Here is a 6321-nt window from a genome sequence, read left to right as displayed (position 1 = left end):
GAGTTCTCCCATCTCAACAGGTAAAACATGAGTTCTCCCATCTCAACAGGTAAAACATGAGTTCTCCCATCTCAACAGGTAAAACATGAGTTCTCCCATCTCAACAGGTAAAAACATGAGTTCTCCCATCTCAACAGGTAAAAAAAAGACTAGAGTAAGTTTCAAATAAAGTAACATGGTTGACCGTAACATTGTTGATGATTTTATTTCAGTCAGCCATGAATCCCCTTGTGACAGGGGGAATGGAAGCGTGTTGTGTGCAACAGGGAGTGGCAATTGAATGCAAGCGTCACAAATGAATTGAAATTGTTCAAACATTTCTAGCCTGTCTATGTGTAACAGTGTGTCTATGTGTCTATGTGTAACAGTGTGTCTATGTGTCTATGTGTAACAGTGTGTCTATGTGTCTATGTGTAACAGTGTGTCTATGTGTCTATGTGTAACAGTGTGTCTATGTGTCTATGTGTAACAGTGTGTCTATGTGTCTATGTGTAACAGTGTGTCTATGTGTCTATGTGTAACAGTGTGTCTATGTGTCTATGTGTCTATGTGTAACAGTGTGTCTATGTGTCTATGTGTCTATGTGTAACAGTGTGTCTATGTGTCTATGTGTCTATGTGTAACAGTGTGTCTATGTGTCTATGTGTAACAGTGTGTCTATGTGTAACAGTGTGTCTATGTGTAACAGTGTGTCTATGTGTCTATGTGTAACAGTGTGTCTATGTGTCTATGTGTAACAGTGTGTCTATGTGTCTATGTGTAACAGTGTGTCTATGTGTCTATGTGTAACAGTGTGTCTATGTGTCTATGTGTAACAGTGTGTCTATGTGTCTATGTGTAACAGTGTGTCTATGTGTCTATGTGTAACAGTGTGTCTATGTGTCTATGTGTAACAGTGTGTCTATGTGTCTATGTGTAACAGCGTGTCTATGTGTAACAGGGTGTCTATGTGTCTATGTGTCTATGTGTAACAGTGTGTCTATGTGTCTATGTGTAACAGTGTGTCTATGTGTCTATGTGTAACAGTGTGTCTATGTGTCTATGTGTAACAGTGTGTCTATGTGTCTATGTGTAACAGTGTGTCTATGTGTCTATGTGTAACAGTGTGTCTATGTGTCTATGTGTAACAGTGTGTCTATGTGTCTATGTGTAACAGTGTGTCTATGTGTCTATGTGTCTATGTGTCTATGTGTAACAGTGTGTCTATGTGTCTATGTGTAACAGTGTGTCTATGTGTCTATGTGTAACAGGGTGTGTCTATGTGTCTATGTGTAACAGGGTGTGTCTATGTGTCTATGTGTAACAGTGTGTCTATGTGTCTATGTGTAACAGTCTGTCTATGTGTCTATGTGTCTATGTGTCTATGTGTAACAGTGTGTCTATGTGTCTATGTGTCTATGTGTAACAGTGTGTCTATGTGTCTATGTGTCTATGTGTAACAGTGTGTCTATGTGTCTATGTGTCTATGTGTAACAGTGTGTCTATGTGTCTATGTGTAACAGTGTGTCTATGTGTAACAGTGTGTCTATGTGTAACAGTGTGTCTATGTGTCTATGTGTAACAGTGTGTCTATGTGTCTATGTGTAACAGTGTGTCTATGTGTCTATGTGTAACAGTGTGTCTATGTGTCTATGTGTAACAGTGTGTCTATGTGTCTATGTGTAACAGTGTGTCTATGTGTCTATGTGTAACAGTGTGTCTATGTGTCTATGTGTAACAGTGTGTCTATGTGTCTATGTGTAACAGTGTGTCTATGTGTCTATGTGTAACAGCGTGTCTATGTGTAACAGGGTGTCTATGTGTCTATGTGTCTATGTGTAACAGTGTGTCTATGTGTCTATGTGTAACAGTGTGTCTATGTGTCTATGTGTAACAGTGTGTCTATGTGTCTATGTGTAACAGTGTGTCTATGTGTCTATGTGTAACAGTGTGTCTATGTGTCTATGTGTAACAGTGTGTCTATGTGTCTATGTGTAACAGTGTGTCTATGTGTCTATGTGTAACAGTGTGTCTATGTGTCTATGTGTAACAGTGTGTCTATGTATCTATGTGTAACAGTGTGTCTATGTGTCTATGTGTAACAGTGTGTCTATGTGTCTATGTGTAACAGTGTGTCTATGTGTCTATGTGTAACAGTGTGTCTATGTGTCTATGTGTAACAGGGTTGACTTGTTATACTTGACCGCTCGGTTTTCCACCACAAAACACCAGAAAATGGCCAAAAAGAGTAGAACTAGCTCACCTGCTTTTACACTACCTAATAATATTTCAAAGGAATAGTTTCACCATATTAAAATGACAGTTCAGTTCACGTAACAGGGTTGACCTTAAAATGAGGGACAGGATGTTGTTTTTTTACCTTAAAATAAATCACTAATCAGAAATAATGTTCGGAAATGACTCTGTCAGAGCAAGAACATCACTAGGATTTACAATGACTGTGAAAACCTGGAGAAACGTTGGGGTTAAGTGGAGGGACATGACAAATGCAACATTTTGGCACTTTAGCAAGTCTCTAATCATATAAAAAAACTGATTTATTGATTTTTTCATGTGCTTAAAGGGCACGCAATTTAATATAACAGGCTTTTAGAATGTATAATTACTGCACAAGTTCTACTCTAAATAACACAGGGACGCAAAAGGCACTCATTTTGTGATTTCGTGGAACGACCCACAACCAGCTACAAAAAAAAAATACTGACTAATTAAGTCACTTCCAGTTTATTATTTTCATGCTGAACATTAAAGGAAATTATGGCTTGATTTAATATCTTGAGAATGTTCATCCAGGCACAATATGAAGCTTTATTACAGATTCTTCACTTTCCTACAATAACGCTCACTTAACAAATACAGCTTCTTTTATAAAACTGAGGTTGTTACATAAACTACAGGCAAAATATAGATACTGGCCTTGGGTTCAGTATACTGAGATTACAGTGGGAGACGGGGACCTCGTGGAGAACACACACAGGCCCCCAGCCTCTACATGCTCACAGTCACACACAAACTGTCAGCTTGGCGACTCACCATAATACTGGTAGCTCAGGGCAAAAACAACTATGAGAGGCGATAGGCTTTTAGTCAACATTCTGTGATTGCTTTGTGTGTGTTTGTTTACTTTGAACAGGTGGGGGAACTTTGTTAATGGATGGGAACAATTGAGGTTGGAATTTTCCATACAAACAAGATAAATCTGGCTCTAGATAATGTAGCACCTAGGTAACTGTGAGAATCGCTTTAACCACAAAATATCAAATTCATCTAAATTAACCTCAGTACAGCAAATACTAATTTTTATACAGAAGACCAACTTTCCATAGTATGATTTACATGTGACCACTTCTTCTTTATAAAATCTATTTTCTGAACAACAAAGCGAAGCGCGGTGAAGAGACACACTTACCCATTTCAAGGTCCAACTGAAAAACACACAGTGAAAGAAACTCACCAGGAAAATGATCGTCTTTAAAACTTGTGATATTATTCCTAAAACAAATACAAAAAGACTCCACGCAAAATCCTTTAGTCCTTTAGCATAAAAGCTCAGTCAGTCTGCAGTCCCAGAGAGAGAAAGAGAGAGCGTGTGAAATAGCCCGGGTGGTTGGGGCTAGCCGCTACAGGTGGAGGCAAAGAAGTAGGGAAACAAGGAAGGTTGCAGCACTTCAAATGAACTGCTCTCTAGTCTAACTCCTCTGGCGGGAGCTTCTCTAACTGCCTGCCACTGCCTGGTCTCCTTGCTGTGCTGTGTGAACAGGCCACCGTCCATAGAGATTCCACTGAATCCTGGTCTCCTTGCTGTGCTGTGTGAACAGGCCACCGTCCATAGAGATTCCACTGAATCCTGGGAGTCTTGCTGGGGTCACTGGAGCTCGATGTCTCCTGTGACACTCTCAACTGAATACCCACTGAGCTCTGAACAGGCCAGCCCAGCCACAGCCAATGCCCTAGTATGATGTCACAGGTGTTGAGTTTCAGACAGCATTTTGGGGGATGGGTTGTAAAGGGGCCTTGGCCAATTGGAGGGTTTGTTGACAAGTTTTATTCTACACAGGTAGAGCCAGACCTTCCCCCTCTCTCCCACTTCACCTGGCGCCAGAACAAAAGGGAAGGAGAGACAGACAGAGAGTGGGGGTGGGGAAGGGGATTCAGGTTAGATTGTGTTGCTGACTATGGAGGAGTCGTTATTTGTTTGAAAACATGAATACAGACTCTCTCTAACCAGCTGTACTGCTAATCCGGTTTGTGAGGTGAAGGAAACATACATTTTCAGTTCAAACTCAACCTGTCTGAACGAATAAAATAGCTATTATAAAGCTAAAGACCGTTCAAGAAGTGTCCCACTGGGCACAGACGTCAATTCAACTTTTATTCCACGTGGGATCAACGTAATTTCATTGAAATGACGTGGAAACAATGTTGAGTCAACCAGTGTAAGTAAACCCAGTGGGGTGTTATTGCTGCAAACTTTTATCCAAAGCATATTTTCTTGAGTTGAAGGAGCTAGTGAGAGTGCATTCCTGTGTTTACTTGAGCGTGGCACGACTGATTGCTTATGACTGAGTGGTGCTTCAACTGAACGTAGAATAACCCTCTCTGTCCGTTTTCACTTTCAACCTGTTTCCTGCAGCCTGTACAGTTCATGTATGTCTGTCAGTCAAGCTGAACTAAAACATCACGCATTTCTTTGTTTCCTTGAGCTTGGTTGTGATCGCTTAGCACAGAATTAACCTTAGACTGCAAATATTATTTGAACATAGGTCTGGTAACAGCAGCATCTACTGCATTTACAACCCCTCTCTCTCTCTCTCTCTCTCTCTCTCTCTCTCAAGCCGAACTGAAACAAAGCCCAGCTGTAATACTCCTGAGAGATGTCATGGTCATACTCCCACGGGGGCGTTGAGAGGAGGATTCATTACATCCTAATATCACACAACACATTTTCAAACTTCTCACATTACTCACAGACAGATTAACAATGCCAGAAAAATGAGCTCCATACAATTTCACTGGGTCGAAAGAAACATGGAACATGAAAGTGTGTGTGTGTGTGTGTGTGTGTGTGTGTGTGTGTGTGTGTGTGTGTGTGTGTGTGTGTGTGTGTGTGTGTGTGTGTGTGTGTGTGTGTGTGTGTGTGTGTGTGTGTGTGTGTGTGTGTGTGTGTGTGTGTGTGTGTGTGTGTGTATGACCACCTGGCAAAGGAAGCAGATGAGGCTGGTGGCATTTCTTCCCCCATTCCAATTACATGGACACACACACCACACACACACACACACACGCACACACACACGCACGCACGCACACACACACACACACACACACACACACACACACACACACACACACACACACACACACGCCCACACATGCACACACACACACATGCACACACATACACACACACACACACACACACACACACACACACACACATACACACACATACACACACACACGCCCACACATGCACACACATACACGCCCACACATGCGCACACATACACGCCCACACATGCACACACATACACGCCCACACATGCACACACATACACACACATACACACACACACACGCCCACACATGCACACACATACACACACACACACGCACATACATACACACACAGGCCAGGGATTCCATTAGCCAGTAATAGCCGGTTTTTGGACTATAAAAAAATAGAAAAGCCAATAATTAAAATTGGCGCCGTCCAATTGTCCAGGTGAAGAAACAATCCCACTCTGATTTTATTTTTTTTGCCTATTCATTGATGAAAATACCAGCCGATGTAAACACATTTGAATGATCATGCTTATCAGTCTATTGGTTAATTTGCATAATTTAGTGAAATTAAATTGGCACGTGTACAGTATATTTGTTATGTATCTTATTCATCACATGTATACAGCATACAGACACAGAGCCTTTGAGCTGGAAATCTGCTCCAGCAAATACACAGGCAACGGAAGGCAGTTTTCATCAACACGTCACACACCACTTTGCAATGAGCTGGAGGCAGAATAATTGTTTGAAACCTGAACGTTTTACTACATATTTTGAGGTATGTGTTAAAAGTAGCCAAAATCAAACCATATCCATGGCGGCAATTATTTTATATCAACTTTCTTTCATTGTCCAGTAGCCAAAAACACATCCTCGTCATATTAGAAACCCATGTAGTTGTTAAATATCACATCTCCCCTCTTTCTAAATGTCTGCTGTCTTGTGCACATTGCTGCACTTATAATGTGAAGAACTAATAGTTTCTCAATATTTTAAGCTAAACGTTTTGATCTGTTGCATCAGCCTCTTTGCTTTTCC

General features: G+C 41.1%; 1 protein-coding gene across 15 annotated transcripts in view; it reads right to left on the bottom strand.

Annotated features, from left to right (window-relative positions):
• ptprfa (protein tyrosine phosphatase receptor type Fa) overlaps positions 1-3931 on the bottom strand; it is a 346903-nt gene extending 342972 nt beyond the window's left edge. For all 15 annotated transcript variants that reach the window (XM_052461048.1, XM_052461037.1, XM_052461059.1 and 12 more), the window contains exon 1: positions 3410-3931. The gene's annotated coding sequence lies outside the window, so the exon portion shown is untranslated. The remainder of the gene's footprint in view (positions 1-3409) is intronic.
• Positions 3932-6321: the final 2390 nt, after the last annotated feature.

This window comes from Oncorhynchus keta, chromosome 1 (genome assembly GCF_023373465.1).
Source record: "Oncorhynchus keta strain PuntledgeMale-10-30-2019 chromosome 1, Oket_V2, whole genome shotgun sequence".
Taxonomy (NCBI): Eukaryota; Metazoa; Chordata; class Actinopteri; order Salmoniformes; family Salmonidae; genus Oncorhynchus; species Oncorhynchus keta.
Note: the sequence above shows the minus strand (reverse complement) of the source record. Positions and strands in the feature narration are given on the sequence as shown.